The sequence below is a fragment of the Euprymna scolopes genome, chromosome 2 (assembly GCF_053919585.1).
Source record: "Euprymna scolopes isolate OS-2025 chromosome 2, ASM5391958v1, whole genome shotgun sequence".
In the NCBI taxonomy this organism is placed as follows: Eukaryota; Metazoa; Mollusca; class Cephalopoda; order Sepiida; family Sepiolidae; genus Euprymna; species Euprymna scolopes.
The window spans coordinates 17,680,075-17,700,209 of record NC_136483.1 but is presented as its reverse complement, the minus strand read 5'-3'; the positions used below and the strand labels follow the sequence as shown (position 1 = coordinate 17,700,209).

Below are 20,135 nucleotides of genomic sequence, written 5' to 3'. Positions count from 1 at the left end.
TTTGGGGCAATTCAATGTAAAGCAGAATGGTAACCGGAAATAAATCATTTGTAAACAATGACAGCATTAACGTGAACAAAGCCAATACAAAAATAAAATAAAAATATTAAAACAATAAAAATCAATAGTACTTATGTAGAGAGCATTTTGCAAACCCATTTTCTTAACTAGTCCGTACTTTCACCAAACAATTTAATAAACAATGCAAAATAAGTGATTTGTGCCACAAGCATTGAAGAAGGACAATTGAAGGGGTTGAGGGAACCACCTCAAATGGACAAATGTGATCAGTGCCAAGCAAAGAATTCAACAGAATCGCAAAGAAATACCAATCGTATAAAAAAACTCTATCGTTGATAACATGCCGTTCTTACTTTTATTAAAATTAAATTGATGTTGAACATGTACGTTTACTTAATTACATCACCATAATAAACAAAGTGAAAAATACTACATAAAAGTACATTTTCTTGAGGATACTGTTTAAGTATATGGTGCAAAAGGCTGATATTAGGATATAGCATTCTATTAATGCAATATGCATTGATTAGGCATGCAAAATTCCAGATTTTTTTAATAGTTTTTGTGCTGTATGTTTTTGAAATTAGTATATCTTTATGACATTTGGGACTTTATTTCTGCCACTAAAATCAGCATTTTTATCGACTTATTATGAAGTTGCAGCTGGAATTGTTGAAAAAAAAATAATAGACACAATAATCATTATGTATATAATTATATTAAATATTCATATTTACTGTCATTTAATTCAGTTTTATCTGATAATATTTTAAAAATTATCAATCAGTGAAATGATGCAATGTTTCACCTCGAAAATGAAGGCTGAAATTAAATTAGAAATAATTGTACTTTTACTTTCTATTGTCTTATATTAGGAGTGATGAAAGCATCTTTTGTGACATTTTTACTGGTTACTTTTTTGTCAGTTTCAAAGTTGCCATATTGTAATTTACACATGTTCGTGCTTCATCACCCTCAGCATGGTAGTGTATCCTGCTGATCATCAGTGGAAAGTAGATGTAGAATCCAATTCTAAATATGTTTTCTATGCCAATCTTTTAAAATTAATATTTGAATCATGGGTTTAGGAAAGTAGACTACACAACTATATTTGTCCTAAATCCTGCAAGAAAACTTTATTGAAGATTTTATACTCATCCAGAACATTGTGCAATTCTTCACTTATTATTGCACCTGTGTGTGCACCAGGGAATGGAACAACTCTAAGCACAGCTCTGCACGGTTTAAAGTCAAGCAAAAGAGTGAGTTAACTTGCCTTCTTTTTTTTTCAATATAATATCAGTCTCATTTATGACAAAAAAATGCTGATATATCAGCATTAGAAAATCTATAAATTGCCCGATTATCAAAGGCTGATTAATCGGTAATCGGCCAATTTGATAATCAGTACATCCCTAGTATGAAAGTATAATGTGGGGATCGTTTTTATCGAATAAATCCTTAATATTTTTTTCTTTGTAGAAATTATTCCTTCTTGTTATAAAAATCGGTGTATTCAATTAGTATTTTATTGTGAGTGGTGTTTGACAAGGTATATAGATGGGTTGGCTTTCTTTTTTTTTAGGATAATATGAATGGGTTAAATGTGAATGGCCTATTTTTATTCTTGTTAGTTTGACTTCTTTTCTGTTTAGTATTTTGTTCTTGTTTAATTTTTGGCATTATTTTGTGAAGCTTGTTTTTAGGATATTCATTCGAGTAAATTTGCAATTTCTCTGTTGTGTATGTATTGATGTGGCAGACATAGTGAGTTTTATATATTAGATTTTCAACTTGCATTAGTCCATGTCAGGAAAAAAGCATCTTGTTTAAATTCACTTAACGATTTGGGGATTTCATTAATGATGCCAAAGTTGGAATCAGATGAGATAACTCTTAGCCACAATTACTTTCACTATAATTCATAAGGAAATACAGAAGAAATTTTATTAGTGGTAATTTTTCTGTTTACACTGTGCGTTCCCTTACTCCATATTAATCAGAACAGCTAATAAATACACAAAACAAACTTACATTTTCTAACTGTAAATACAAAAGAAAAAAAAAATTTCCCAAGAGCATTTTTAGAATATACATAAAAAAAATTACCATAGCATTCATTTGTTCACAAAATAAACTTCCTAAAATACTAAATAAATACTAAAATAAGTCAGTTTGAGGTACAAAACTTTATTTTCTACTTAAGATTTAAAAATCACATCACAAAAAGCAGACAAAAAGTAATTTAGAATATATCATTTAACATTCTGATGGAACATTCTATTGGAACTTCAGCTTAATACAGCTGTAATTTTAATTTAAATTGATATTTACAAAACATTAAAATGACGCTTTTACAATATTACTAACAATTTTGATAAAAAATATTTTAAGGCTATTCAAAATTCTTCAGAAATATTGAATTATTGTTTGAAGATATCAAGGAAACTGAACAGTTAAAAAATAACTTGATTTGCTTTGACCGGCCTTTCATCATCATTTACAACATGTAATGCAATGCATGCACCAAATGGCATAGAAAGAAGACTGTTCAAGAAGATATTGACCTGTGATAGCATGCTTTAAAGATTTCAGATTAATAGACAGGAAATAGGAGTGGGGAGGGTTCTTGTCAAAGTGAATAAACTCAAGTGTCATATCGAATAATCACAATAAATTCATTCTTTTTGGCTCATTCATTCTATCAAACAAGTGAGAATTTACAAGAACTTAAAAAAAAAAAATTTACAATTGTTTATTTAAAAGAAGGCCAAACATTGCTCTTATCACAAAAACAACTCTGATCAAATTTATATATAAAAAAAGGGAATGGTAAAAGGGGTTTGTTTCAAGTATTTTTTACATTCTTTTGTGAAATATAATAAAAACAGGAAAAAAAAAAGAATTATAAAATGAAAACCTGAACATTAAATCTTTTATTTTATATGGACCCCCCCCCCAAAAAAAAAAAAAACAAACAAAAAAAATACAAATACAAAAAGGCATCATGATGTTGGGTGACTTTGAGAAATTTCATAACAAAAAGGTTATTTCATTTTATCCATCTTTTAAAATCAAGCTTTTATGGCACATCCAATATATCATCTATATATATAAAAGCCAAACGTCTGTGTGTATGTATGTATGTATGTATGTATGTATGTATGTATGTATGTTTGTTTGTAACGCTAAAACTTTTGAAAGGCGGAACCAAACTTGACAAATTTGGTATCATATCGAAGCCCCATCACCCGGATGACAAATATCGAAATTTTACGTCAAACGGACCACTAGAAGTTGGTCAACTGATCAGTTATCTTCGAGGGGGGCCCCCAAAAAACCTGTCATTATCTATATATATAAAAGACAAATGTTTGTTTGTAACGCTAAAACTTGAGATGAAAGATTCCTCTCCCCTAAGAATAAAACATATGTTCAATATCTGCTTTTGTTTTTTCATTGTTTATACGGTCCCGAGCAACGCCGGGTAGCCCTGCTAGTCTATTATATAAAAAGCAAAATGTGTGTGGGTGTGTGTGTGTATGTTTGTATGTCTTGCTAAAACTTCCAACACACGCAACCAACGCTGAGAGAATTGGTATCGTTTGAAAGCTCAATCTCTCGATCCGCAAATATCCAAAGGAGGGGTTAATATTTTCATCGACATTTTTGCAAAAGTCATCACATGCCCTGCAATGGCTAGCCTTATTTTAAAACCCGCCAACATCGTTTGGGCATGAGGGGGCTAAAAAGTTGGCTTATTTGTAAACCTGCTTTCCTTCCTTCACATTACAGGTTTGAGCCTGGCTACTGCAGCTAATTTTTTTTTTTTTTTTTTTGCACCTGTGCGGGTACTCGATACTATTTTCAATTATTTTAGGAGGGTTGGTTAATTTAAAAATTTTTTTTATTTTTTTTCTAAATTTTTTTTTAGGGCTCCATTGCTCATTACCCTTACTGATAATGCCGGGTACCTCCGCTAGTGGGAAATAAAGTAGAAAGTTCCTAACCTCCAGTGGAGGAGGGGGGGGGGGAGAAGACAAGACAAAAAATATAAGAAAAATAAGATAATGATGTAGGTAAAAAAAAATATTAGAATATTGTTTTTACTAATAAAGTTTTTCTTCACCCAAGTTTGTGAAACAAACAAAAAATGGATAACTCTTACTCTTCTTCAGTGAAGGGTAAATTTTGGCAGTCATTGGATAAAAAATTGCTGCGGTCAGATTGTATTTGCATGCATGATGTTGAGTTTGTTTCTTTCTACAGCAATAATTGTGCAGAGAGTTTGGTTATGTGGTTGCTTTTTTATTTTTTGAAGGATTAGGAGTACAGAAAATATGATTGATCACTCGGTGTGGATTTTTGAAACCAGTAAAACACTTTGTCAATCTGACTTGAATATTCATTTTTTTTTTCTTCTACTTTTATAACAAATATTTTCATTTTACTAATAAAGAAATAAAATAAAAAAAAACATCAAGCAAATTTGACTAGTTAACCTCTTTCTCCAATATTCCAAGATTAATGTTCAAACTGTAATTAGAACATAATGGTCAAACATCCTGTTCATTTATTTACTTTAATACCATGAAAAATAAAATATTTCAATAAAGTACAGAGAGTCTGTATAGCTATAGAAAAAGTATGATCGCTGTAATAAAGTATTTTTTAACATTCAGAAACACAAACACGCCAGAAATTCAGTTTGCTTTAAGTAATTCAGTAGAATACAAAGATGGAAAAATGCTAGTTTATGTGAGCAAAATAAACAAGTTCTCTAAATCATATACATAAAGAGAAAACAAAAACTGCTTTTTTGAAAAATCTGACCTGAGCCAAAAAAACAGGATATACTTTGTCTGTTTTAGTAGAGATAACAGCTTCAATATGAACTGACCAAGAATAATTTGGTTGATTGTAACTATTAAAACATCAATTGGGAGAGAAAGACAGAGAGAAAGATAAAGGGAAAGAAATATGAAATGTGGAGCTTATATATATATATATATATATATATATATATATATATATATATTAGCCTGTGAGAAAGCTACCAAAAACTAAATTGCTCCAACCAAATTAAAAAGTGAAAATAACTTAAAATACAAATTATTCTTTGTTAAGAATAGAGTCCAGAAGTGTTAGTGATTTTATGAAAGAAGTTCTTTGTAGACAAGGCAGAGAATGGGTGGAATGCATTTTTCTTTTTTCTGCTTAAATGAAAATATAAACTTTGGTGTCCAGAAAAAAAATATTCATATTCTATGGTAAAGTAAAAAAGCACAATCTTGAAGGAGAAAATAGAAATGGATTGAATAACAAAAAGCCCACTTACATAATGTAATGGACACTTTATGACTAAGATAAGATAAAACAAAAATATAAACAAACTTTCTTTTATTATGCACTAGCGGGGGGTGCCTGGTGTTGCCCGGGTGTTTGGAGGTGTGTGTGTGTGTATGTGTTGGGGGGGGGGGATTTAGATCAAAACAAAATTTAAAAAAAAAAAAAAAAAGACGTTAAACTTCTTCAAAAACTCGGAAAAACAGCGAACTGCCTAGCATCACCTGTGTGGTAAAAGAAAAAAAAAGTTTTTGTAGGTAGGTAAGATCAAACCAGAAACCTTGAGGCGAAGGTGAAAAAAAATCCTGACATGTTACCCACTTGCCCAGGATGGCAGAAGAACAGAAAAGGGTTTTAATTTAACAATTAAAACCTAATTGACAGGTGTGCGAATTTAATGAGGTCAAATGAAATCTCGCAGATACCATTTGCAGCGAGGCAGTTTTTATTTCCCCAATTTTCGATGTTTGTTTCCACAAGATGTTGGAGGAGGGTGTAAACCAGCTCCCCATAAAAAATGGGGGTGTCCATTTGAAAAGCAATTGTCTTATATGGTAGTTTTCTCCGCATTGATCAAAGCCTATTTGCTTTCTGGACGTCCGATTGCCGAGGAACTTTTGGTATACCATAATGTAACACACACACACACACTAAACCAGCTGAGGCTCATTGGGTGGATATTTCTTGGATAATGAAAACAGTTTGGAATGCCATAATTCATGATGCCATCCATTTTTCAATATTTTTTTCTACTCTCATCCTCTTCTTTTACTGTTTATTGTGATTCGGAAGTTTTATAATGAACTGTACATACGAGTGGTGCTTAGTGTATACAAGCAAGAAAAGATTGATATTTTGTAGAATTCCTGATAACCAAGACTAGCTGATTTGAAATTAAAATAGAGAGAGAGAGAGAGAGGGAGGAGGGATCTTGGGCAAAACCTGCCATTATTGGACAAGTTCCAGCAATAACAGACACAGATAAGAAGATAGTGAAATTCAAGGAGAATGTTGCAGAACTTTGTCTGCAAGGAAGATATTCCAACTGCATAAACCAAATTCCATCCTCACATCAGAATTGACTGACAATAGTGACAACAAAATAAGACTTGCAAATATTGAATATTTTCTCCAAGAAAATTTGATGAACTAAATATGATAATAAAAGACAGGAATCAGTCAATTCTTGCCATAATCTTTATCTCTTTAAGAATATTGCATGCAAGAAATATCATTCCTAAGGAGATTGTTTGACAGGAATGTTCAATTCAATTCTCAGATAGCATTGGTAACATCTTTGTGCTAAGTAAGATAAATTGCTTTTGTTTTAGTAAACACGTGGAAATTTAATAAATGATGGAATTCTAATGGACAGGTTTCAGGAGAGAGTAATCATTTTCTAGAAAGATCATATTCTTAAAGAAACAATTGGAAATTTTTGATTCTTAAAAAATAGAGCTTCACATAGGTTGCTGAAAGATGTCTGCATAAAGTAGGTATACATGTTATAATTATACATGTTATAATCATACATGTGCATGCATATGTTCCTCTGCACACTTATACTCACGAACTAATTAACCAATCATTATGAACTTTGAAAGACAGCATAAAGCTAGATAATGTAATTTAATTTAGTTTTATGCAAAGAGGAGCTAGAATCTCTTGTCAATTTTAAAACACTTGCAACTTAGATGAAAATTTTCACCATAGGCATGGTTAATTCCATACCAAATAAACCTCATCTCATGGATTTTCTTAAAATTTTAACTAACGGTAAAAATCATTAAAATAAGAATCCTGAAAATTTTAGCCTCTAACTCCATGTTGTTTAGACAATTATGTGAAACAAGGTTTGTGATAAAAACTTTTTCTGCAATAAAATTTCCTCTGCATAGGTTAGAACTATGAAATGGAAACAAGCATTTTTTTCAGCTATTGGTATATAGTATCTAGAACAAAATCTAATAACAATGGATTTTTCAGTACGACAACATGGAAAATAACTAAAAAATGTTCATACCTTTGTCTTTTTAAAGCTCTTATTACATCAAATGGTCATAAAATACTCATTACAACAATAGAGAAACAAACAAAATCCACACCACAAGAAATATTTAGATTTAAAATATAAGGTTTTAGCTTGTCTTTTTGTAGAATGTTTTTTTCAGAAATAGGCATTTTAAATACTAAGTTCCTATAAACAATACACATTATAGAGATATTGACAAAACACTTCTCCTCCTCTCCAGTTAAAAAAAAAAGAAAAAACTTAATGTTAAGAAATCCACCATTAATTTCACACATGAAAAAGAAAACAATTTTAATCATTGCTTTTTCTCCATGCCAAATTTATCATAAATCCATGAACAAATATGATTATATACAATTTTACTCAAACCACCATTCCATGATGAAAAACCTCATAATAGGACTATCTCTGTGCCATAAGAATAAGTAATCCTCAGTATTTGTAAATGAATTTAACAATCAAAGTCTCACTCCAAACACTACTCTTAATGCTGGGAGGGGGGAGGATCTTCATATTTTTTCAAAAAAAGACTATGTCCCTTACACACAAGAGACTATATATATATATATATATATATATATATATATATATATATATATATATATAAACTGCTCGTCCATTGTTGTTGATGAACACTATCAAAATCACTGGCTTGTAGCTGATTGGGTTTTGTGGGTTAACAGATGACTTATCACGGCAATGCAGACTTGAAAGGTTTTTCCTACTACGTGATGATGCTGTGACTTGCGCGTGAAATTTTTGTGGCAAGAGTTACACAATCTCCAACCACACTTCTGAGTTGACACTGTTTTATTCCAGTGGCAAGTAGAAATTCAAGACAACTAGAAACAATGCAGAGATAAGCGGAGAACACATACAGCGCCTGCAAATGGTTACCCCATCTGGTACTAGCCAGACTAACCATTGCTTAACTTTGGTGATCAGACGATAACTGGTGTGTTAACATGATTATGTCATAGTGTCTTGACAAAATGCGGCATCAGAACCACACAATCCACTTCTTACACTATCAAAATTTTTTTTCAAACAAAAACACTGACATCAATATTAATATACAAGTCAGCATTTGTACCATACCACATAGTGAATGCAGCAACTTCTAAACCAGTAAGACTCAATATTCCCTTGACAAAAGGATATATGAATAGAAGAGAGTAAGCTAGGAGACAACAAAAATGAACTTGTCTCACATGTGATTGACTATAACCATAGTTTTGATTTTACTAAGTCTAGTGTTGATCAAATATGCATACATCATTCAATGTAATTTACTTAGTGAAACAAACTTATATGTACCTTCAAGCAGCAGAGGTCCAACTTTTTTTTTTTTTTTCAAATTTGTCCATTCTGAATAAAAACATAATAGTGGAAAATGCTATAACACTTAATGGCTAAAATTTTTAAATTGCTTCCTATTAGTTCTCCCTCACACCTCCCTTAGTCTCATCACCCCCTTGATTAGCAGCCTATGGTGCCTTACCCTGTCTAGTATATAAGCCTCTTTGAATTTTTCATATGAAATCTCACTTTTAACCATAAACTGCTTACCCTTTTCACTACTCCTTCACCACCATTCAGAAAATTTGCCCCTTAATCTACATCTCTCCTCTCTTACAATGCCGCCTTCATATTTTTTGCTCCTACTACTAACCTATATATTTTTGTTTTTGTCCATACCATGCTTTTTACTTGAAGAAGCCTAAAAAAAATAAAATGAGGTGAAATATTGAACTACTATGAATGCTTTCATGTATGTAACTTATATATATTGTTGATCTTGTTTTCCATTTTAAGAATGTAAAAATAATATATGTTTTAATTTTCTGACTAGAAATAATTTTTATTAAGAACGATCATGTTCTGTGATCTTCTTTGTTGAAAATGGAATAATGCTTGTAGACAGAAGAGTGAGCCAAGTCGGCAATGTGTGCACATGTTAAATACAGCACACACACACACACACACACACACACACACACACACACATATGATAGACGTTAAATGCTGACTAGACACTTTCCTTGAATGGTTAAAATCTCTGTACACGCGTTTATCAGGAGAACCTGGCATTGACTAAATATTCAAAATCACATAATATTCTCTGCTCAGATAATATCTTCTTGGTATGGTGTGCCTTCTCCAAGTGATGTTACCTAACAGCACAAAGCTGGATACTCTAACAGACTAGATGAATTCTTATTCTAGAATTCAGTAAGATCAAGAGACTACAAGATACACTATAACATCTAAATGATGAGTTAGGGAGGGGAAAATTATATTCTCAACTTCTTTACTAAGTGTTTGAGAGGTAAATGAGAACTTTAATAGAATATTTGAATACCTATGCATCTCATATAAAGATAAAGTATTAACCCCAGGAAGAGGGCCCCTTGATTTCAGAGAACTTCATCTGAAATAAAAACAAAAAGAGATCATAATGGTAAGTATTTAATTGCTAAGAAACCTGGGAGAAATGGAAGGAAATGATCAGAAAAACTGATTAGTTGGATGGTTTGATATCATTTCATGTGGAAATAGCCGTTGGTAGAAGACATAGTGGTGGCAATTTGTTAATCATTGTTTCTTATTGATTAGTGACATTTATTAGAAGCAGCTCGGGAGAGGGGGTGAATAACGCAAACAGAAATCCATTTTCAATCAAAAACAATAATCAGACTTTGCCAAAAGAATCCATAAATACAAGACCATTTTTCTCCCAAGAGTTCATCATACATTACAAAGAAAATAGAAATGACCAGGAACCTGTATTGTATTGGACAAAATGAAAATAAAACAGATGAGAAATCATATTTTTTGTAATAGTGTGTCATAAGTCAATCAAATAGTTTGGCAAAAGACCAGAGTTAGAAAAGTCAGTATATTTATAGAAATGAAAAAGGAAAAAGAAAGCAAAAAGACCCAATCTATTTGGTTTTGGGCTTTATGAAAGAATAACAATATTTAAGTTAACATTCTATATTGCAGTTGTGTGAATGGAAAGGGGGGAAAAATATGGTATTCAGATTTGAAACCAATATCAACCAAATTTTATTTCTTCAGTTAAGAATTTTGTTTGATTTTCACATGATTGGAGAAATTGTAAAGTAGAAAAGTTGGTGGGTTGTTTTGCTTTTTAGATTATTTAATGCCAAATCCGGTCATTTGGGATAAATGTTTCAATTTCTAAATATCTTCAAATATTTAATTAAACTGTAAAAATAGTTGCTTTATGTATGATTGGTTTGCAGAATATAAATTGTCTGTAGATGGAACTTACAGGTATTTTTTTTTACCTCAGATAGGGATAATAGAATCTCAGGTGACTGCACATCCCCCAAAGCTTTAAAAATGGGAATCTCATCACAACTAAGACAGCCAAAATATCTGAACATTTAAAGAACAATTTATCATTTCAATGTGTATACGTGATAAGAAAAAGACCAAATCCTTTTCATTAGATTAAATGTTTTGAGGAGAAAACCATAAAACATTATCTTAAGCATTTTTTTAGTGTGTAAAATATAAACATATGATAATCAAGTGTTTAAAACTATTACAGTACTCTTAATATTTTTAAATGGTAAAACAGTTTTGGGAAATGAATTTTTTTATTTTTTGTGCAAATGAATAAATCACAAGGAAATAAAAAAGAGCACATCCCATACATGAAAACTTCATAAAGCAGACACATTTGTGAGCCCAGCCAAAGACTTTGTTGCCGAGTGAATCAATTTGTTCTTTCTTTTCTCTAATTTTTAGTGATATCTCATCATATATTTAATAGTATTTTCTAAATTAAACAATCTATACTCCTATAAATTTGTTTTTTTTTGTTTGTTTATTGATATTCATATTAAAACCATTTTTTCTATTTATTTAAAAAGAAAATACAACTTTGTTATATATGGGTTGTGGTGTTGCATTCATCTAGCTAATTTGCATATTCTTTTAAATATTCATTTTAATTCCCTATTAGTTTTTTTTCGATTTCTTTTATGGGATGATCATCTTTAGTTAACTATTACATTTAATTATATTCATGTAGATATTCTACATGATTTATACGTGCGTAATATTTGTGTAAAAAGCTTATAGTAAATACAAACCTCTTTCTATATATATTTATGTATGCGTATATTTGTTTAAAAATTTTTGCCTACCAAACTCCTCTATCAGTTTTTGGTCTACAGATATGAAACTAAATATATAGAGTATTCAAACCCATGCAAAACTTTATATTTGTGTTTAAGCTGTGGAAAATCGGTGCAAAGGTGTTAAAATTAAAATGAAATTTGCCAGATGAAGGTCAAACGATGGCATTATGAATATGCATGCATAACATAATAGCTATTGGTTCGAGTTTTAATTTTTAGCCTTGCAGCAAACGTGTCTTCATAGCTTAGGCATTAATGTCAAAGGACAAAGTAAATTGTAAGCTAAACGTTTTAGTTTTGATTCTTGGTGATGACACACAAGTCATTTTTTTTTACTTTTTAAATCATTACAAAATATTGGGTCCAATATAATATAATAAATATGAAATCTGCATTAATCAAAATATCATATTGAAGCGTATTTTATAACAGGGTAATTTCCAGGTTGCCTACTAGTACAGAATATAGAATGAGTTTAAGCTTATTACTGGGTAACAAGTTAGTATATACCTGTTCCAATTCTACTCAATACTATAATGGTTATAAGTAGAGCAAAAAAATAAACACACACTAAGGTGTTTTTAGTATAGTAGAAAAAACCAGAGTCCTAAATTATGTGTGTAAACACACACACATACATATATATATATATATATATATATATATATATATATATATATAAACTGAAATGGAGAAAGAATGGTTAAAAGGATATACTGAACAATGTGGTGTGGCTCCTCCCATCAATTGAATGGCAGTGAATACCTACCTTTCAAGAAGCCTACCAAACTGTAGCTGTTGTGTGGCATAAATCAATTGGAGAAAAAGGGTGTGTCTATTGGGTGTGGCTACACAGAATTTAGTGAGGTCTGCAATATCCTTCGCAAATGCTCAACAGGTTTTAAATTTGGTTAGTTATGGTGGCCTATAAAGTATCTGGAAGCAAGTCAAATCTTTCTAAAACCAGTTTTCTTTACTTGAGAAGGGAGGGGCATACTCAAACAAGATATGAGTACGGGGGGGAATGGGAGTGGGGGACCAAACAAATGATCTCCAACAAGATTGTGAGAGAAGATAGCTGAAAACTGAAATCTAAAGCAAAATTGAGAAAGAAAGATTTTTGCTAAATCTTCTTGTGATTCATTTTGTTAAATGCACTTGCTCACCTGATCGTATGCATTGACTGAAATAAATGCATTTGTATTAAGAATTAAATAAAACTAAAAGTGTCAGTCATAATCTGATCCACCTCAAAACCATATGAAACCTTTATAAAAATGTAAATGGGTATCTATTGAAGTACACCAGACACTTATCATCTGGTAGCTGCAGTAGCCTATAAATAAAACAAATCTATTTAACCAAACAATAATCAGACTGAATGATGTAATTTTCAAGTCATTTTATTGAAAGAAAAGGAGATACTATTTTGCTACAAAAGGCTTAAAACTCTTAGAAGAAACAATCAACTCTTATTTTCTTTTTACCTGTATTTCTTTCATCTTAATTTTAGAAGCTATTTATCACATAATATCACTAAAGTTCTGCAATATTGAGCTTGGCCAATATCTTGAGTAATCATTTGTATAATACCAAACACTGAATGTAAAACCCAGTCCTAGTTACCTTGCAAGCAGAGAGCTAGTTATAAATCTACAATCACATTAGTCATCCTGGGCTGTTTGATGTGACAATTTTGTATATTAAAAAAAAAAAAAAAAGCCTCTAACATCATAACATGAAATAGTATATGTCACTAAAGTGTTATTAATAAAAGGAAGTAAAACGATTCTTCAATATTGATGTTAACTTTGTTGGTTGATATTCATTTCAACACAGGAAAATGACAATAGAATTCAGCACTTCAATAGTTAAACTGCGTCTAAGATCTTTGCAGGTATGTACAAGTCATTTCTTTGAGACAACACAAGGTTATTTTTTTTTAGATTCTTATGTTCCAACCTTTAACTAGCATTATTAATTATTAATTTTTCAGAATTTTAATGTATTCAAAATATTAGGTTAATTTATCTTTGACTATTTTTTTTACATGATGTAACCTTGGGCTGAAATTCTTATTCAAATCTGAAACAACATTTTTTTCTATAAAATTTTGAGAAATCACCTACAGAATATTATCATTTTTACATTAATAAGACCTCATATAACTGGATTATCTTTTTTTTTTTCCTTTAAATTTCTTATTTTCTTTACTCTGTGTTGCACTATCTGTCACTTGAACACATAGTATATATACTGAAGATTATATTTGTTTTAAGCAGAAAGTACACACAATGTTTATGAAGGAAATTATTTATATTTTCTATGCTCACAACATATATATATACTAGCCATGGCTGGTAATATTTGTAAAAAAAATTAATTAAAACTGAAATTTCTTGTATTCTTTTCTGTGGAATGTTACATCTTGGTTTAATAATGTGAGTTTTTTTTTTGTTAAATCCAAGATGGTTTGATAGATGATTTAGGAAGAATAGTGATTAAAATTAAAAATGTTGACAATAAAATTGAATAAACAGTGGAGTAAAAGATATTTGTAAATTTATATACTGCCAATGAAATTATAAAAACCAGACAATGCCTACCATACAAGAACATTTTAATATCAATCCTTTCAATCTTAAAAACTATATACAATTTTAAAATATTTCCCATAAATATCAGTCAATAATAAAAGGGCTTTTTAATATCACCCTATCTTTCTAACTGATAATTTAAATTTTATAGCTTCATAACAGATAAATGTAGGATTTTCAAAGAAAATAGAATTTGAGCTGACAAATAAAATTTTGCTATTGACTAGTCAATGTTCATTTATTATCATTGCATCATGTTATTGGCAATATATAGAAAGTATTTTGCTACAATTTTAAAAATTAATAAATCTGGTCCAGACAACTGATAATGACACATTTTGCATCATGTTATTGGCAATATATAGAAAGTATTTTGCTACAATTTTAAAAATTAATAAATCTGGTCCAGACAACTGATAATGACACTTTTTTTTTTTATCTAGAAATCAGCAAGGGGAAATAACTAATTTTATATTGAATATAATAGGATTTATCTACCTTAGAACTAAAAGTCTGTGCAAACAAATTAAAAATGAAATGAGTTCACCGAATTTCAGACAACATTATGTAGGTACAGCTAATAAGTGATAAATGAATATTTCTTATCAAAATTGTAGAAATTAAATTATAAAAAACATAGTTGTGCATAAAGAAATGACAAGCACAACTAGACAGCTTATAGTTAGCTATATTATATTAATAATGTTCCAATATTCATAAACTATAAAATAAAACATAATTTCAAATTTGAACTCACAAACTAAACATCAACCACTGCTTAAAATAAAACGGTTGTCTTAAATAAAAATATAGAAAAAATTTAGATTACATTAAATTACTCCTTTAGAAAATTAACTTGATAGAAATGCTAGAAATTGATGAATACAAATTATATAATCATCTTAACATTGAAGAAAAAAAAACAAAAAAGAAAACAAAACTGAAATTAATCCATGAAAAAATAAAGCAAAAACATAAGCGTCCATTAATTTAAATTACTTAATAGAAAATAAAATTCTTTTTTTATTTATGAAAATCTGATTGTTATAATTAACTCAACATCTCTTCTGAAAAATAGCCCTGTTTAATGATACTAAATAAACAGAAACAGTGGGTATATATATATTATTCCTTAATTGGAATTCATTTTTAAGATGAGCATTATATATAGTAATTTATTTTTATTTCAGATTAGTATTCTCATTTTTATTAGTTGTTGTTTTTCATTTTTTTTCAACCAATAAAAGATGAAAAATAACAACTAATAAAGATGAGAATAATAGTCCGAAATAAAAATAAATTACTAGAAACAGTGGGGATATAGACTTTAATATAAAATATAAATAAGTAGAAAAAAGTGTTAATATGTTAAGGGAAGATGTAACGAAGAAAAGGGAACGAAGGACTGAATATTGAGAAAAATTTTTATTGTCACTGTTTGCCATTATTAGACTGGTCGAGGGTTAAATATTGCTGAAGTACAAGTTTATAGGTTGCTAGTCTAATGTTTATAAAGTTTATATGGTAATTAATTTTGCATAGCATCTAAACAAGTTTATATCAAAATCACAAGAGACACTAACAAATATGTGCTTGACGTAAACAATTCTTTAAAAATTATATTGTTTTATCAAGATATTTCCTTTTCTATTTGAGCAAAAAAATTAGTAAATCAAAAGGAAAATGTTTTTATAAATGTTAAAAAATAAAGAATACATGCAAAGTAACAAACATTTTCATTATTGCTTTTTCTTTTTCAATATGTAAATAATTGTTTAAAATAATTTTTTTTACATGAAATCTGCATGATTCAACCTATTTCCATTATATTTATTAATATATAGATTACAATTTTATAGTAAAATCTATTGTATGTCCATCAAATTTGTTGCAAACCTTCTTTTAATGCAATGAGTACAACTTAAATTTAAGTAAAACTTGCATTAAAAAAATCTTCTAAAAATAAGTTTCTAAAAAAAAAAAAAACTCTGAAAGTAAAAGAAAATCAGATATGATAATCAGAGGTTAGAAGCTGATTGGGGAAGAAAAAGTATTCTTGAAATATTTGCTAGCTTCCAATCTATGATGCAAAGAATTGATCAAAAATAAAAAAATTGACTTACAACTACTGCAAAAAAATTCTGACCAACTCTCCACCTCTACATAAAATACATATAACTTTAGAAAAACTGGACTTATTCTTATATTTTAAACAAAGAATTTTAATATATTCAACTCCATTTTTTTTATAAAATGTTTACAAAAGTTTAAATATTCAACTGAGAATGTTTTTACTTTTAATATAAATCAAATTAAAACTACATGCAAATCATAAAATCCTATAAATTCCCAATATTAAAATTTTAATTCCAACACCCCAAAATGACAAAAAAAAATTTATAAATATTTCCAAGATCAGTTGTGCAAAACTATTTTCATCATAGTATGTTCCAGAGAGCTTTGATATATCCTGGAGTCTGATCCGTCATCTTTACCCAAGGGGGTTGGACATGAAATTATGAATTTGCCTTCGGTACTTCAGCTATAAATAATGTCTGTTTAATTTATCTCTATAAAGAGATGCAATTTTCTTTTTTATAGTTTTAATCTATTATCTGGCATCGTTGCATGTATTATCCATCTAATAGTATACACTAATATTTAGTTATCTTTTCTTGAAAATTATTTGAGAGAGTAATAAGTAGATTAGTATAGTTTAAAGTCTTTAACAATTTGACAGATGTTACACTAAGTAAATAAGGAATTATATGGATTTTAAGATTGAATATGTATCATTACTTGCCAGAATAAATTCAGTAATTAAAATTTATTTCCAATATTAAAAAAAATATTGGATTAAACTTAAACAATAAAATTTAAATAAAGATATTTTTCTTTAAATAAAATTGATATATAAAACTCAACTTGAGAGTTATGAAACATTTTCAGCTAAAAGTGACAAGTGGGATTGATATTGTGTAAAATTACTGTTTAGTCCAAATCGCTCTAGTATAAAATGCCACAATTGAGTGAGAAGTGTCGATACAAAAATCTCATTGTTCACAGCAGTAAAAATATACTTCCTTTTTAATAGTGTAAATAATACTTAAAATTCACTTGAAAAGTATATTATTGAAGCATGTGAAGTTTAAGATAAAACTGTTTTCCCTACAAGTCAAACCTGCCCCCCCCCTCCATGATTGTTTGTGTGTGTAAAGAATAGTGGAATATAAAAAAAATTTTTTTTTTTTTACAAGTGTACACACACACACACATATAAGCTATTACACATAATTTTTAAAAGTGTGTGTGTATATATATATATATATATATATATATATACTAATGTTATTTATAATTTTTATTCATGATACTCATAACCGAAAAAGTATTCAATTATTTTTAAGGATCATTTCTTTTATAAGAGTGCTCCATCTTTATATAAAGTTATTCTTTTTTGAAAGTTTGTATTTATATTTATACTAGAAAAACATGTAGAAACCGTAAGATAATGCGCAAGAGCCCAATAAAACAACAATCAGTTTAACATGAATTTACATTATTGTTGTCTTCTCAGAGATTGTTTTTTTTAATGATGGCTAACATTTCATGACATCAAAGTTTTTTTAGCCTTTATGACCGTAAAGAGAAGTTGGGATGGCGATACAATTTTCTAAGGTGGAGCTGGAATAAAATAAATTATTCTGAATTTATTTTAAAAGTATAGTAAACAATTTTCATCAAAACATTTTAAATTATTTTTTTATTGCAAAGTTACTAAAAATGATTGCGTATATATATATATATATATATATATATATATATATATATATATATATATGAGAGAGAGAGAGAGAGAGAAATTATACAAACATCTTTCTCATCATCATTACTGTGAACACGTTTCCGAGAGGAATTTATTGTATCCTAGCTGTACCTACTTTTACCATTGCTTGATAGTATTTACTTTCATATTTGTTTCACTTTTTTATTAAAAAGATGTTGAAAGTAAAATCTAATTATTATGGTGTCGTTTGGATATTAATTTATTAATTCGAACTAAACTGTTATAAAGCTATAACTAGTTTTGTCATGGCACTGTTTTTTATTAGTAAAATTATTGAATGTAAACTTCCAAAACTTTTAAAACTTGTTTATGAAGCAACAGAAATGCATTATAGTGGATTTAATTTCGTAATTATTTTTTAAGTCATTTTAGTATTTTAAGATATTGAAGTTTTATTTGAATAAATAATCGATTAACAGTAGACACAAGAAACTTAGTCAAGAAATGGTCAGATATTTTTTTAAGCAATAAAGTTTTGTTATCAAATATTGAATAACAGAAAACTTGTCAATTTGTTCATGTTTTAGTAGCTTAAATTACATTTTTTAAATACTGTAAAACAAATGCCTGTGGATAGTCTTAATTTGCATAGAGTCAGAGTTTAATTTGAAAACTGACTATCTGAAAATTAGAAGTACTTCAATTAATGTAATTATACTTTATAAAAATTTATAAGCTTCATAAAATTTTTTAAATCCATGTTGAATTTTAACACTTGACTATAAAAAGGAAAATGTTCATCAAGTCACTCAAGTACATTAAATGAAGTAATTTCATAATTGAAAATATGATTTGAACAGGTTTAGTAGCTTTCCTCATTCACAAACAGACAAAATGTTACTTTTTTTTTACAGTGAATATTAATCAAAATAAAATTGAATTGCTAACTTCACTAACCTGGTCAATTAGAATATTAACAAGTACATAAATGATAATTATATATATATATATATATATATATATATATATATATACACACACTAGCAAAAGTACCCGTCGTTGACTGGGTTCAAAAACAGCCTACAGAAAATGGACTCTGATTTATGAAAGTATGATAGGTTATGAAAAGGAAGGGTTGTAAAGAGATAGCTTCGAATTTGAGGGTATCAAAACCAAAGAAAATATGATGAAAGTAAAAATAAAATAGAACACCATAATTTATTATACCATATCTGTTCACACTGAAACACTTATCACAATATTCTGTGGATCTATATTAAAAAACCTCGTTAAACTTTGTGACATATTTCCATTCTATGGAGGTTAGGCGCGAACGAACACCCCATAATTTTATTATACTATATTTCTTCAAACTGAAACATAATTATCAAAGTATACTTACGCAGATAGATATGAAAAGTCTTTATTAAAGTTTGTGCCTATTTCCATTCTATGGAAGCCAGGCGCGAGGCAGACCCCACAATTTTATTATACCATCCTTATTTAAGTTAAAACATACTTAAAAAAGTATTATTATGTACATCTATATCAAAAACACTTGTAAACGTTTTTTTTTTTTTTTTTTTAAATTTTGTATTTCCATACTTTGTGGACCAGGCGCGTACGCAGACCCCACAATTTTAATGAATCATCATTATGCCAGATCAAACATACCCATTCCTGTGTCTCGATACATCTTCTATCATTATATGTGATCAGTTTTCTATAATAGTCAACCATATAGGAGCCTATTCGTGACCAGACACACACACTGACGTTCAGCTTTATATATATATATATATATATATATATATATACACACACTAAGATAAAACCCGAAGTTGTCTGGAATTAAGATCAACAAATGTTCTTTCCTGAAACCTCCCCTCCACACAATGTACCAGAAGGAATCTTCACATGCGTCCTCGCAGTGACTTAGTCCACAATACATTGTAGTCGACATTGCACTGTAGAGTATCTTATTGTTGATTTTATAAAATTATCTGTAAATAATGGCTTCATTTAAAGTTTAAAATGCAAAAGGGAAACATAGTTCAATTGAGCTCTAAACAGAAACATTCATTTTGAATGCACCCCTATCTTGTCAAGGAACCAACTTTTATGAAATTATTTCTGCATAATCACTTAAAGTTAAATGTACAAAAGTCAAGTATTAT

At 29.1% G+C, this 20,135-nt stretch overlaps 1 protein-coding gene across 18 annotated transcripts in view; it reads right to left on the bottom strand.

The window, feature by feature from the left end:
* Nucleotides 1-20,135, bottom strand: part of LOC145289209 (talin-1-like) — a 617,531-nt gene that overhangs the window by 342,267 nt on the left and 255,129 nt on the right. The window lies entirely within an intron of this gene.